Here is a 16,029-nt window from a genome sequence, read left to right on the forward strand (position 1 = left end):
CATTTTGACAAATCATTGACAAATGGTAATAGTAAAAGGATGGTGATAAGATATATCAACGGATAACGTTTTACCATCAGCAAGAAGTTGGCCTTCATCATCAACTAAAAGTCTTAGGTTTGCGTTCTCTTTCAGCACTAACTTCTTTGGGGATATTACTCTCGCATATCCACCTCTATAACACTTGAGTTTTCTCGGTACTCCAAAGATATTTAACTCCTTACTGTCATGACAACGCAATCATACATTTCTAATAACCGTCATTAGCACTTGTTTCATGATTTAAATTTTCTCTTTGTCAGCATTCGCTGCTAGGACAACTTTATCATGTACAGTCGTCTTCTTGGAATGTTTGATCTTCGCTTTTTTAAAATAAGATGTAGATGTTTATTCTCCCGATGCAGAAATAATACAAAAACAAATTCAACAAGTCATGCAAGGTTGGGTCACCGTCAACTCCAATTACAGAACAGGCACCTGCATTTCTTCGAAAACATTCCCTAAGACGTAACAAGCAAACCCAGCTACGTAGGTATACTAATCACATGCGGTATATTATTGCCTAGGTGTGCCTAATAACGTCTTGAGGGATTAGTAGCTCTAATAGTATACCCACTATTGCGGTCATGAAAACCTTGGAGGCATCGCTACTATTCACGCCCTTTCCCCTCCTTTAACTGTAAAAGTACATAGCCTAATGAGTCATATGCGCTTTAGTGGAAACAGATTATATATTTTTTCTTAGAACACTAAAAACAGAATTATTAAGTAAGCAAACATTCAGTTAAATTCTATTAATTCTTCCCAAGGACTGTTTAAGACACATATAGTTTAAATTAAAAACACAAATGACGCATTTGGCTTTAAATTTTTACAGTTAATCTGGGTCCCCACATATACGATTTTTCTTTGGGGAAATATGAAATTAAGAAAATTAGACACGAAAGTTTATAACTATTAGTTTATATATTCTGCTGCTATGCCCAATAGATGCCTTTTTGTGCAGAATCTAGGTTTTACCTTACAAAAAGAAACAAACTGATCTATGTTTTCCAGATTGAGCTTAGCCATTTAAATTAGCCTACTAATCTTACTTATAACTTCAACTATTTTACTCGTTTTTACTAAGTTTTAATCGTTTCAAGATTTATTTATTTATTTATTTTATTTTTTTCATTTATTCTTTAATAGTAATTGTTGGTCATTTTCAGTTTGAACTATAATAGGAACTTATTTTGGCTTGTCGTAAGTTCAATATGGTTCTTCACTTTTGTTCAAAAACGTCCTTTCTTCATGAATTCCTACAATTATACAGCTTACTAGATGTATCATATTTAGTACCATTGGCACCATTCAGATGAAGTACCATTCTTCTTATTTAAACCATTGCAGACATTAAATCTAAGCGTTGACGAAAACAAGGAAAGAATAAATCCCAAATTGGCTTTTATTTCAACTTTCCAATGAAGAATGGAAAAAATAAAGGTTTGATTCCAGTGGAATGCTTTATAATGATTTGACAAAAAGCTTAAAACATCCCTGAATTTTTTACAAAAGGAATAGGCTTAAATTGGCGAAGTACCTGAAAGCCTCGAGGATCATCAGACAACGTATTTTAGAAATACAAAACAATAAATATGTGAAGAAAGATTAGAGACGTGTAAACTCATAGAGGTATTTTGGGAATCAGGTCTAAGAGCGTACATCTGGTGTTATTTAAATAATTATGAAATGATAAAACCAAGAATATCAGGTTTATAGAATAATTTTATTTGTTATAAGTAATTTCACTTGCACAGAGTTAATTAAAGCTAATTAAATTAAATTAATTAAATTAAACTAATTAAATTAAAGTTAATAAACGTAATTCTTTTATTACGTTAAAATGTATGTGTGCCAAAAATTTCGTTTGCACTGAGTTACACAGAAGATGTAATTTGTTTACACAGAAGAAGGATATATTATATTATAAGTGGACCACGAAAGTTCCGATCGTTTTTCAGCTTATTTCAGCGTGCATTTTTGGATACATTCGGTTATGCAGGTCATTCCACAAAAACTTTTTTTTGAAATTCTGCGAAATTTTGGCCTCATGATCATTAAATATTTCAAGCTGACCGGGCAACCAAGACCAAGTAATACTGATAAAAAACTGAAGACAACGACTGATTGATTCTTGGCCCGGGATTTATATGATTCTGGATGATTACTCATTATACATTTGAGCTATTTTCAGCAAAGTGGCTGTCTTAAAATTTGGATCGGATGCCATTGGGAAATAAATGATTTTGGAGGGGCATTTTTGTCGGCTTTTGTGAATAATGCTCTTGATGCCCTTAGGCTCTGATCGAAAGATGAACTTAAAGAAGCATTAGTCCTCGTCTTTATTCTTAGACAAATTAACAATTGACTTTTAGACAAATGTAGTAAGCTATTTCGTGTTATACTGGGATTTTCTTAAAATTTTGCAGAGACTTTTACGATGGTTTCTTCTGCAGGCGGCAGCTCTGGTGACAAAAGGCAAACTCACCAAATATTTTATGAGCACACCAGCAACAACAGAAGTAGGCTAGAAACTAGAAAGTATTAATCCAAACAGGGTATGAAGTTCATAAAAGATATTAGAGCTGAATATGTTAAGATTACCCCTGCAGAGTTTGATATTCATATCTAAAGCTTTAAAAAGTGTATTGGTGGCAATTTTTATTTTCAAATTTTGTGCTAGTGTAAATGAGAGTAGGCCTTTAAACCAACTGCAGGCTAAGCTAAATGAGAAACGGTACAATTCTAGACAGCCTAATTTATGCTATCTTGGAAAGTAGTTAGGCTAAGAATGCAAAACTTCTAGTAATGAATCCAGGGTAAATATTTTCCTGTTCATAGGCTACTATTGACTTACAAATAAAGTGAACATATCACTTGTTGTCTTTTTTATGCTCTTTCTAAATAAAGTTATAAGCAGAATAAAATAAATGGTAAAATTCTAGTTAATTGACTTCTTGCTATCTCAGAAAGGGTTTAGGCTAGGAAAATGAAACTTTCAGGGACAAATCTACAGACTAAAGTATGTTCTGGGAAGGTATTTGCAAGCAACTACCTCCACTCCTCCCCCTCTAGAGGTTCCTGACCTTTGATGACCTTTAAAAATATGTGTGTTATAAAAGTGAAACCTTGCAAAATAGATCTTCTGCTTAATTGAAGTACAACAAAATTGTTTTTAGCTTCATAACTTTGCTCAGTTCCATTTTATAAGGTTTTAAAGATATGCAAATAGCCTACATTTTCTAAATTTTGAAAAAAAAAAAAAACACTGATATGGTTCAAAATTCAATTCAAATAACAGGAATTGGATTTTCAGAACTAAAGGCAGAGGAAAAGCAACTAGTAACTGAAAATTAAGGTAAAATGTTATTTTTTTCAAAATTTCAATAGGTATAGACTTGTCATGTAGGCGAATTTCAGGGCCCTCAAGAGGGAGAAGGAGTGGAGGTAAGTACTTTAAAATACCTTCCTGGGACATACTTTAGCCTGTAGACCCATTCCTTAAAGTTTCATTTTCTTAACCTAAACCCTTTCCAAGATAGCAAGAAGTCAATTAACTAGAATTTTACCAAATAAATAAATAAAGTAATAAGCAGAAGATCCATTTTGCAAGGTTTCACTTTTATAACACACATATTTTTAAAGGTCATCAAAGGTCAGGGCCCTCTAGAGAGAGAAGGAGTTGTTGTAGGTACTTCAAAATACCTTCCCAGGACATAGTTTAGCCTGTAGACACATCCCTGAAAGTTTCATTTTCCTAATGTAAACCCTTTCTGAGATAGCAAGAAGTCAATCAACTAGAATTTTACCAAGTATTACTCTATCTATATGGGCCTATATAACAATTCAGGGTATATATTTGCACATTTTGGGGGGGGGGGTAAAGGTTAATCTTACCCCTTATTAGCAACAGAAATAAACTTTCTGTCAATAAACTAGAATTTTACCAAGTTGTCAAATACAGTAGCCTTGGCTTGGCTGTGCAGGAAAATTGTATTTAAATAGGCTAGGCTATAGGGGTAAGACAGTCCAAAGTTAAATGTCAAAGCAGGGTTTTCCAAGTTAGTAATCAGCCAATCCCAACTCTATCTAAACCTAACTCTTATCCAATCCCAGTTATGTAAAGATTGGCTATATAGGCATACCTTATGTCCAAGATTAGGAGCTTGTTGTCTGTGTATAGGAAAAACACTTTTTAATCATGATATCTATCCAAGATTAGGCTCTGGCCAATTACAGGGGGGAGTCTTACCCTACTCATTAAATTTTCAATAGCAAAAAGATTTCTTCTTATTGATTTAATAAAAAAATAGTTTTTCAACTAAAAGTAAAGAACATCATTACAAATTAGAACAAAAAGAAATTAAGGGGGTTGGCCCCCTCAATACTTCACCCTTCAGGCTGAAGTTTTAGTACTTTTTAAAATATCCTTATTCCAATTAAATAGCCCTATTATTTTTTTCTTAAAAAATTATGACAAACAGTTAAACTTTTGCATTAAGAACAAGGTATTGAGAAGAAGGGCATCCCTATTATATACAGCATAATTTCTGTGTTTAAAATTTTAATGTTGCTCTTTACTTTCAGTTGATAAAACTTGTTTTTTATATTTAATTTCTGATTTTGTTCCAAATAGTACTGGGGAATCTGGTTCCTCCTCATGGGAAACTCCTGTGTAGGAAGTTACTCCCATGTAAAATACCCCCTTTTCCCCCTGTGAATTTCCCCTATTGAGAATTTCTTCCACAGAAATCCCTCTCCTCCACAGGAAAATCCACAAGGCAATTCCAACCCTGCACAAAATTTCTCATAAAGTTGGTCTTAGTATGTCAATGACAGAGTCTGTGTATAATTTATATGCTATTCTAACTTATATTGTCCTATTTCTAAGATTGGGCAGCATTTTCTGAGTTTAGGCTTATTTCATATTTGTCAATTAGTGTCAACAAAACTAGTCATATCACCCCCTTTAAAAAATGTTTGTACTCATCCTCAGCACAATTCCTGCAATAGCACAAATTCTTGTTCAGAACAAATTCATGCATTAGTTAGTACAGTTCCAGTTCCAAAAATTGTAGTGAGGTATATAGACTAACAACAAGTCCTTCACCTCTTTGACTTCTTCTTCAGGAAAACTAGCCACTGGAAGCACTATTCTCCTCCAGTCAGTAAACAATGAATATATGTAATTATGTACAATAATATGCTGTTATTGATTGTGGGTGAGTACCTGAGCTACCTGTCCCCAGCAGTTTAAGGCCACTAGGCCTGCCAGTACCAATACAGCTCTTCCTACTCATTCCTGCTCTCTTCTGCACAATCAAAAACTATAGATAAATAACATTTTTTCAAAATTGACTTCTTCAAGCTTTAATTGTTACTAAACAATATTTCTCTTCTTTAAGATATCAATTGATGCCTTAAATATCTTACAACCAATATCCCAGGATAGGTTAGAATCCAGGATAGCTGCATAAGTATTTGGAATCTTAGCTAAGGAGCAGAAACGCTTAAGAGCAACAGTCTCCTCACTCTGAGCCTGGCAATCAAATAATACATGCTGGATTGTTTCATCTGCTGAAAAGCAGACTTGGCATAAAGGGGAATGATGTAGCTTCCAATTAAATAACAAGTTATTTAGAAGTAGGGCACCTGATTTCAGCCGGTAATATAGCACCATATTTAATCTTGTATCAAATGGAGGTAAAACCAATTTACTGTGATTAACATTGGATCCTTGCCTGATAATATCTTGTGAATTGAGGTCAGAGGAAGGACTAGGAATTAGCATGGAAGCTTTTGCTGCTAGAGAATCAGCCATATCATTATATTTGATGCCTTTATGACTTGGGACATTTTGAAAATAAACCTCATTTCCTTTGATCTTAAAATTAAGAAGCTGTCTTCTAATATTATATAATACCCTGTCATTGGTAATTCTATTAATATTTTGGATCAATAGTAATGCTCATTTGGAGTCAGAGAGACAGAGTAAATTTTCAGATTCCCTGTTATAATTTATAAGTAGATCCAAGGCCAGGCAAATTGCACATAATTCAGCAGACAAGATAGAAGATCCCAATGGAAGTGGAGAATAGATGTTCAAATTCAGGGATAGGATACTTGCTACTGCTCTTTCCCTCTGGACAGAACCATTTGTTTGCCTTTGAGATCTGTTCATCCAAAATAGACTGGATCTCATAATTAGTACAGTCATGAGATAAGATATTTTTTTCAAAAAAAATTCTTTCAGAGGCCTCAAAGGGATAAATCCAAATTTCAGGGTCAATAAATAAGAGCAGGACAATGTAAAGCATAAAAGCAAATATAAACTAAAAGAATTCAAACAATAATATGAGAAAAATAATTTATTATTAGTTACTTTCAAACTAAAATTGGTCATAGCATCTTAAGAAGATAAAAACAAATAAATATAAAAAAATTAAACAAGACATCCAAAAAAAGAATGAAAACAAGCAAACAAATACAAAACATGGGTAGCACCTTTTAAGAGTAGAGAGATGAGGGGAACTAGCAGGATATTCTGCTCTTTTTTTTGTGATGCAGAAGAAATTTGCAATTTGATAATTCATTTATTAGTTACTGTTCAAACTAAGATTGGTCATAGCATGTTAAGAAGATAAAGACAAATAAATATAAAAAAATTAAACAGTGACATCCAAAAAAAGAAAAAAAAAACAAGTACAAAACATGGGTAGCACTTTTAAGAGTAGAGAGATGATGAACTAGCAGGATATTCTGCTTTTTTTCATGATGCAAGGGGAAAGGTTTTTTTTATATTTTAAGTACAGCAGTAAATGGGAAACCACATGAGGAGAGTGGAATCAGGAAAGAGTATATCTTTTCAGAAAAAATTGTTCCATGCGAGGGTTTGTTGTTGCATGAAAAAAAGAAATAAATCAGAGATACAAAAAACCTCCCCCATATTCAGAGCTGCTCCTAGGGTTGTTGGTGCCCAGGGTAAAATAGTTATAGCACATCCCTCCCAGCTTAAATGTAAGTAAAAAAAAGTCAAATGAAAGTGAAAAATTTAATCAAAGTGTCCTCCCCTAGATATGGAATCCAGAGTAGCTGCCTGATTACAACCTTGAATGGTTCCTTGAACCTTGAATAGAATGGTGCCACCTGCACTCGAGCATTTTCTAGAAGCTTTTTCTAGCTTTTTTAGCTTTTTCTAGAAGGAGAGTGTTATGTTTTAAGCTTTTTTAAATTTGTGATTCCTTCTAGATGCCAATGAAACCAGTAGAGTCATCATCCAAAAAAAGTCCTCCCATATTGAGTCATGAATTTGTGTTGCAGAATCATGCTGATATTGTCTCGTGTGTTGCAATGGTATTTATTATTGGACTGCTGTTCCAGGTAAGCTAAATCAGTACTTGGCTATTAATTAGCTAATAAGGATATTCATTTTTTTCTTTTTTTTTCTTTTTTTACTTTGACACAGATAGAAAAAATTTTTTGGTTTGTTGTATATTATTCTTCTTCAGGATTTTCTTTTATTGTGTTACTTCATATGTTTGTTATTGTATCATTGTTCTTTAGAATTAGCCTATGATGAATAAATTATAATTGTTGATTACAAAGAAATTAAACACCAGTAAATATTATTTATTTATTAATATACATAATAATGACATTCCTATTAATGAACTAGGTGTGGGGAAGGGGCAAATACCTTCCCCTGAACTTATAATCTGTATATTCATATCATAACTCACAATGAACTCTCTCAATTATTGAGAAGGAAAGAAAGTTCATAATTATGATACTCACTATTATGAAATTTACAATATTAATCTTTGTTCATTCCTAATGATATGAATACATTTGTTTTTGGAATTAACAGGAAATAAGACCAAACAGTTAAGAAAAAAAGGAGAGAAAAAAAATACAACTAAATCTAATTTCCTATTTGCTTTGCTATCCATCTAGCCATAATTACTTCAGAATCAGCAACTTAGAATTTTGTAATGACATGTAGCCTACTATTAGTGCATTGATAGACCAAAAAATAGTTTTGTGTACAGGCCCTGACCACCCGAGTAAGCAAATCAAACAGTTTGGGGTAACAAACTGTTGTAAGGAGCAACCTGGCTCAATGGTAACCAAAACTCTAAAAAACAGAATTTTGATACCAATAGTTACATCAAAAGAATCACATTTAATTCTGATTTTCAGTATATAAGTTTCATCAAGTTTAGTCTTACCCATCAAAAGTTTCAAGTCTGAGAAAATTTACCTATATTTTAGAAAATAGGGGCAAACACCCCCTAAATGTCATAGAATCTTAACGAAATCACACCATCAGATTCAGCGTATCAGAGAACCCTATTGTATAAGTTTCAAGCTCCTATCTACAAATATGTGGAATTTTTTTTGCCAGAAGACAGATTACAGATGTATGTTTATTTATTATTTTATTTATTATTTTTTCCAGGGGTGATCATATCGACCCAGTGGTCCTAGAATTTTGCGAGAGGGCTCATTCGAACAGAAATGAAAAGTTCTAGTGCCCTTTTTAAGTGATCAAAAATTGGAGGGCACCTAGGCCCCCTTCCATGCTCATTTGTTTCCCAAAGTCGTTGGATCAAAATTCTGAGATAGGCATTTTATTCAGCATAGTCGAAAAACCTTATAACTTTGTCTTTGGGGACGACTTACTCCCCCACAGTCCCTATGGGAGGGGCTGCAAGTTAAAAACCCTGACCAGTGTTTGTATATAGTAATGGTTATTGGGAAGTGTACAGACGTTTTCAGGGAGATTTTTTGGTTAGGAGGAGGGGTTGTGTGGTGAAACTTTCCATGGAGGAATTTGTCAGGGGGGAAGAAAATTTCCGTGAAGGGGGTGCAGGGCTTTCTAGTATTATTCAAAAAACAATGAAAAATAAATAGAGTTAATTCTTAGTTAAATAGAGTAAAATATTTATTTTTAAATATTAAAAATAAATAGAGTAAGTTAATTCTTAAGTTACGTATACTTTTTACTAATAAAAATGTTCTTTAAAAATTAAAAGTTCTAGTTGCCTTTTAAAGAAACCAAAAAATTGGAGAGCACCTAAGCCTCCTCCCCCACCCCTTTTTATGGCACTTGGTATTAACCAAGTGACATATAGCAATCGCAAATTCTGTCGGTCTGTTGGTCCCGGTTTTGCTACTTTAGGAACTTCCAGGTAAGCTAGGACAATGAAATTCTGAAAAATTAGAAAAAATGAGGTGTTTTTAACTTACGAAGGGGTGATCGGATCTCAACGAAATTTGATATTTAGAAGGATATCGTGTCTTAGAGCTCCTATTTTAAATCTCGACCGGATCTGGTGATATTGGGGGGGGGGTTGGGAGGGGGAAACCTAAAACTTGGAAAACACTTAGATTGGAGGGATTGGGATGAAACTTGGTGGAAAAAATAAACACAAGTCCTAGATACATGGATACATGATTGACATAACCGGAACGGATCCGCTCTCTTTGGGTTAGTTGGGGGGGGGGGATAATTCTGAAAAATTAGAAAAAAATGAGGTATTTTTAACTTACAAACGGGCGATCGGATCTCATTGAAATTTGAGATTTAGAAGGATATCGTGTGTCAGAGCTCTTATTTTAAATCCCGACCGGATCTGTTGACATTGGGGGGGGGGAGTTGGGAGAGGGAAACCTAAAACTTGGAAAGCACTTAAAGTGGAGGGATCGGGGTTAAACTTGGTGGGAAAAATAAGCACAAGTCTTAGATACATGATTGACATAACCGGAACGGATCCGCTCTCTTTGGGGTAGTTGGGGGGGGGGGGGTAATTCTGAAAAATTAGAAAAATGAGGTTTTTTAACTTACAAACGGGTGATCGGATCTCCATGAAATTTGATATTTAGAAGGATATAGTGTCTCAAAGCTCTTATTTTAAATCCTGACAGGATCTGGTGGCATTGGGAGGGAGTTTGGGGTAGGAGAACCTAAAATCATGGAAAACACTTAGATTGGGGGATCGTGATGAAACTTGGTGGGAAAAATAAGCAGAAGTCTTAGATACGTGATTTAAATAATTGGAACGGATCTGCTCTATTGGGGGAGGGGGGTTAATTCTGAAAAATAAGAAAAAATGACGTATTTTTAGCTTACCAAGGAGTGATCGGATCTTCATGATACTTCATATTTAGAAGGACCTCGTAACTCAGATCTCTTATTTTAAATCTCAACCGGATCAAGCGTAATTGGGGGGGGGGGCAGTTCGGGGGACTGGAAATCTTAGAAAATACTACAAGCGGTGAGATCAGGATGAAAATGGATGGAAAGAATAGAAACCTGTCTAAGATACGTGACTACCATTACCGGACCGGATCTGCTCTCTTTGGTGGAGTTTGGGGGTGGGGGTGGGGTTAATTTTGAAAATTGGGGTATTTATAACTTACGAAAGGGTGACCAGATCTTAATGAAATTTGATATTTAGAAGGACCTTGTGCTTTAAAGCTCTAATTTTAAATTCCGACCAGATCCTGTGACATTGGGGGGAGTTGGAGGGTGAAACCGGAATTCTTGGAAAACGTGAAAATTGGGGTATTTTTATCTTACGAATAGGTGATCGGATCTTAATGAAATTTGACATTTAGAAGGAATTCATGTCTCAGAGCTCTTATTTCAAATCCCGACCAGATCTTTTGACATTGGGGTGAGTTGGAGGGGAAAATCTTGGAAAACAATTGGAGTGGAGGAATTGGGATGAAGCATGGTGGATAGAATAAACAAATGTCCTTGATACGTGATTGACAGAATCGTACTGGATTCGCTATCTTTGGGGGAGTTGGGGGAGGGATGTTTCTGGACGTGCTAGGACGATGAAAATTGGTAGGCGTGTCAGGGAGCTGCACAATTTGACTTGATAAAGTCGTTTTCCCAGATTCGACCATCTGGGGGGCTAAAGGGAGAGGAAAAATTAAAAAAAAAGGTATTTATAACTTACGAGTGGGTGATCGGATCTTAATGAATTTTGATATTTAGAAGGACATCGTGACTCAGAGCTCTTATTTTAAATCCTGGCCGGTATTAAGCCTGTTATTTTCCTTTTTAAATCAATCTATTGATTCATAGAATTTTTTTAGAGCTCATACCATATGATCTCTTGTCTCTTAGCTCTTCTTGCCTCGTCACAAGTGCCATATGAGCTCTTAGCTCTTGTTTCTAGTTTCTCAAAATCGTCTGATCAAAACTAAGCGAAAGCAATTTAGCCAAAAAAAGAATTAATATGCAAATTTCATTTTAATAATTGATGTGCAGAGAGCCAAAATCAAACATGCATTAATTCAAAAGCATTCAGAAATTAAATAAAAATAAACTAGTTTTCTTAACTGAATGTAAGGAGCGACATTAAAACTTAAAACGAACAGAAATTATTCCGTGTATGGAAGGGGCTGTTCCCTTCTCAACGCCCTGCTCTTTACGCTAAAGGTTTTTACTGTTCAATAAAGTAGAATTGAGAGAAAGAATCGAACTTTATCGTAAACAGCGGGGCGTTGAGAAGGGAACAGCCCCTTTCATACACGGAGTAATTTCTGTTCGTTTTAAGTTTTAATGTCGCTCCTTATTTTCAGTTAAAAAAAAACTAGTTTTCTTTTATTTTCACGTATCTAGGACTTACACAAAACAAATAAAAAGCAACACAAAAAAGATTATTATTTTTTTTTAAATTGTTCTTGACGTTTTTAAATTTTTTTTAAATTTTTTTTTTTATTTATATTTTGAACGTTTTTCAGTTAATCCATATTTTGATTTCGGCTCTCTGCTGATGAATAATTAAAACGGAATTTGCATATTTATTTTTTTGCCTAAATGGCTTTCTCATAGTATTGATTAAACGATTTTGAGAATAGGAGTGGGGGGAGGAGGCCCAGTTGACCTCCAATTTTTCGGTTACTTAAAAAGGCAACTAGAACTTTTAATTTTTTACGAACTTTTTTATTAGTAAAACATATACGTAACTTACGAATTAGCTTACATAACGAACTTCTATATTTGTATTTTTTTTATTACGTAAATGAGGGGGTTCATCCACGCGTCAATACCTCGCTCTTTACAGTAATGACCCCTGAATCACAAAGGTCGTAAAATAAATAGTTGAAATTAAAAAAAAAATACTTTAGCGTAAAGAGTGAGGTATTAAGAGGAGGTGAACCCCTTATATGCATAATATTTTCTGTTCGTTTCAAGTTTTAATGCTGCTCCTTACTTTCAGTTGAAAAAACTTTTTTATATTTATTTTTTCATTGTTTTTTTTTTACAATAATGCTAGAAAATCCTGCGCCCCCTTCATTGAATTTCTCTTCCCCCATGACGAACTCCTCCAAGGAAAGATCCTCCCGCATAGCCCCCTCCCCTCAACCCTCCCCCAATTTGAAAATTGAAAATTTCAAAACCTTTGTTCACATCTTCATTTGCAAGGACACTGTCCAAGAAACTTTTTTTTTTAACTCATCATTTGACAGTTTAAGATTCTCCTCTTTAAGATTAATTACTTGTTGATCCTGGTTAGTTCTTATGAGCGGAGTTGGCATCCTCGCTGTGTTGAAGATAGCTTGTATAGGAAAATGATCAGATGTGTCGCTGGTGATGACTGATACCTTCGCTGGACATAATGTAGAAAAAATGTTGTCGATCAGTGAGTGTGTATTTTCTGTTACTCTGGTTGGAATCGTAATTGAGGGGTAAAGATTAGACCCTGACATAATAGTGATAAGACCCACTGAGCTGTTTGTTAGAGGAAAGGCTAGAGTAATGTTAAAATCACCCGTGATGATCACATCTTGGTTCTGGTTTCCTATCAGCTGTAAAATCTGAGTTAGTATATCCATAAAAGCAGAAACAGAACCAGATTTTTTTGCCTTTTAGGTTCTCATACTCAATTTCAGCTCTCTTGCTAGGGCTTCCCAGTGCCATCAATTAGCTGGGAGGGGGCAGGGGAGGGATGGTGTTTTGTCCCTCCTAGATTTAAAAATATCTTTTTTCATTATTTAGGACACTTCCATTTGAAATGCTTTTCGTTTCTTTGAACAAATTGAAAAAAATTACCCCCTCCCCTAGATTTGGAAAACTATTATACCTTCCTCTTTTATGGATTGAGGCTACTGAGGTATCCTATGTTCTTGGTCTTAAGACATATAGGTGAAGAGTTTCAGGTGTCAGAACCATATCAGTTGGGAGACAATATGTGTTGCATTTTGTCTGTCAATGGTTGATTTGAGCCCTCCAGGGGAAAAGGACTGAGATCCCTAAATTATTTTTGTCAAGACTTCTTTCAGAACAAGATGTTAGGTCCCAACCGGAATTGGCTGGAGGTACGAGCTAGTTTCCAAATTGCAGTTATTGTATGCACTGAATCAATCCAACCTCTGCAGAAGGAGCTGCTAAATTGCTGTCATCAGAACAACTACCTGAAAAATTTGACCAAAGTCTTTGAAAAACTTGACCAAATTTACAACTAGTGCCTTAACTGCACCTTTCTTTTTTCTGGACAAAATATGCCCTCAGAGAGAGGAGGAGGCAGATGAGGAATGTTAATTTTTTGCCTAGTAATATATTGATCATGAGGGGATTTTGGTTTTCAACTAAACTTAGTCCTTAGAAACAAACAACAATTAATGCCCTGTTATGCCTCTTCATATTTCATAATTGATTTGGTCTATGGTCAAAAATAGGAAGTTTTTAAGTCCTTTCTTTAGCATAATAGTGCTTTTTAGTTCTCTAAATGACCTGAGCACCAGCTTAGTTCAAACTTTTACTTGACATGCTGGCAGAATTCATTAAACCAAACCTGGTCATCAGCCATAGTTTTAGTTTCCAGTTTCTGTTTTTAATTAAATCTTGGCAAGAGATGATCTACATTCTTTTCATCTGCATCCATCAGAAGGGCTTAGTTGTTGGACCTCAATTAAATTTGGTGGTGATAAGCAGATAGGACTGCAGTAATTCTTTTGGGATAGGTCGTCTCTGATTGTAGGGGTCATTGAGCCTCTTCGGCTGGAAGTAAGTACCATTTAGGCTTTTGGGGTCTTGTTTTATTTTTGGGTGAAGTCTGTCTTCACATCCGTTAACCAATCCTTTTATTTATGATTCCGAAACGTTGTAATGGTCTAGTGCTGTAACTTCAGGGATCAAAATAAAAACCTTGTGGATGTATAGATTTTTAGAATCAGTTTTTAAGCGTGTCTGTTTTATTTTTGCTTCATACATACACAACTTCTGTCTGAATTTGTCTGATAGAAAATCATGTGTTGTTGTCAGTGATTTGATTAATGTACGTTTTCAGAGGGCCTATTTTATATGTTTGTTCTTAGTGTGTTCACCCTCTACCTGAATATGCTGTCGTAAATGGCAAATCAACCGAGCCCTCTCTTTGGGTCTCATTTAACCCCTCAAGAGCCCACTCACCCCCCCATTTAATCTCTTTTTGGCACTACATCAACTTATGGAAAAATCCATTTCTTCTTTATAACTGAAAGTAAGTAAGTAAGACGGCATAGACCCTTAGGGTCTAAACCGGTGGCGTGATCTCGGTTTCTTGACCCTTCAGCAAAGAAGTGCAATGAGGGGTTGGGGGCCAACCATCCTGTGCTTTCACACACCCTTCCTGCTTACCTTCCCCAGATTTCTCCAGGTATCCATTAAGTGCTGGATCTTCTCTGGCTGAGCTCACAGAGTCACTCCACTGACCCCTGTCCTAAACCAAATAACCAGCTATGTCTGGTATTGAACCCGTGCCCCATGGACAAAGAATCCTCAAACGAGTGCGGTAACCGCTTAGCTAGGACGACTCCGCTGAAAGGATTCATGACCCATCACCAGAGTGAAATTCTAATTTTGTTCCACTTTTCTCGCAATTTTTGTGTTTGCCTATGTTTAACATGTATGATTCTGCTATGCTTGAGTTTTTGTTTTTATCATGCTTGATGTTGTAAGTCCAAACGTTTCCCAGTGTTGTTTCAGTATCAAAGTGTGTTCTTGACCTGTGATGCCTTCTGATATTATTTTTCACTTGTGTGCATTTCAGTCCTATGTCCCTTTTATTGCCACCTACTCACTTTGCGACATTCAATTTTGTGGCCAATTTTTTATCTAGTGACTTAAAATACTTAATGACTTAGAAAATTCTGGTTTTGTCTGCCATATTTGTTATGATGCATTAAATTAAATGCTAATTAATTGCATTTGAATTAAATTAAATGTTGCCATTTCTTTGTTAGCCTTTTCTTTTTAAGCTAGTAACTTAAAATACTTAGGACTTACTGCCTCAAAAAATTCCAATTTTGACCGCCATATTTGTTAAGATGTAATAAATTAAATGTTAATTACATTTGAATTAAATTTTGCCACTTTAATTTTATAGCCTTTTCTTTTAATCTAGTAACTTAAAACACTTAAGACATACTGACTAAAAAATTTCAATTTGTCCTGCGATATTTGTTACCCCTTTTAGTGTGTCCTGCCATATTTCTATCCCTTTTTATTTTCATTTAGGTGACACAGCCATTGGCATCCTCGTTTATAGCCATGCAACATAATCTCACGTTTGTGGGTGCACCAGAAAACTATTATACCAGTGGATGGAAAGATAGCCTAGGTGTTTTCTTCTATATCCTTATTGGAATTGTAATCCATGCTGTGATTCAAGAATATGTTCTCGATGTAAGTGTTTTCATCAGTCTCTCTCTCTCTCTCTCTCTCTCTCTCTCTCTCTCTCTCTCTCTCTCTCTCTCTCTCTCTCTCTATATATATATATATATATATATATATATATATATATATATATATATATATATATTTATATATATATATATATATATATATATATATTATATAATAATAGTATTTATTACCCACAAACATACAAAAGTATAAACAGTGAATCACAGAGAAAAAATTAATAAACAAAGCAAAAGTACACGTAACTCAACAATGGCAAGCACAACAAAGCTAATATAACAAAG

The 16,029-nt window shown here is 34.8% G+C and overlaps 1 long non-coding RNA gene across 1 annotated transcript; it reads left to right on the plus strand.

The window, feature by feature from the left end:
* The first annotated feature begins 2,514 nt into the window (after nucleotides 1–2,514).
* On the plus strand, nucleotides 2,515–15,757 carry LOC136040109 (uncharacterized). Its single transcript, XR_010620624.1, has 3 exons — nucleotides 2,515–2,600; nucleotides 7,291–7,422; nucleotides 15,560–15,757. It is a non-coding gene; the product is annotated as an uncharacterized LOC136040109 (long non-coding RNA).
* The last annotated feature ends 272 nt before the right edge of the window (nucleotides 15,758–16,029 follow it).

The sequence above is a fragment of the Artemia franciscana genome, chromosome 20, assembly GCF_032884065.1.
Source record: "Artemia franciscana chromosome 20, ASM3288406v1, whole genome shotgun sequence".
In the NCBI taxonomy this organism is placed as follows: Eukaryota; Metazoa; Arthropoda; class Branchiopoda; order Anostraca; family Artemiidae; genus Artemia; species Artemia franciscana.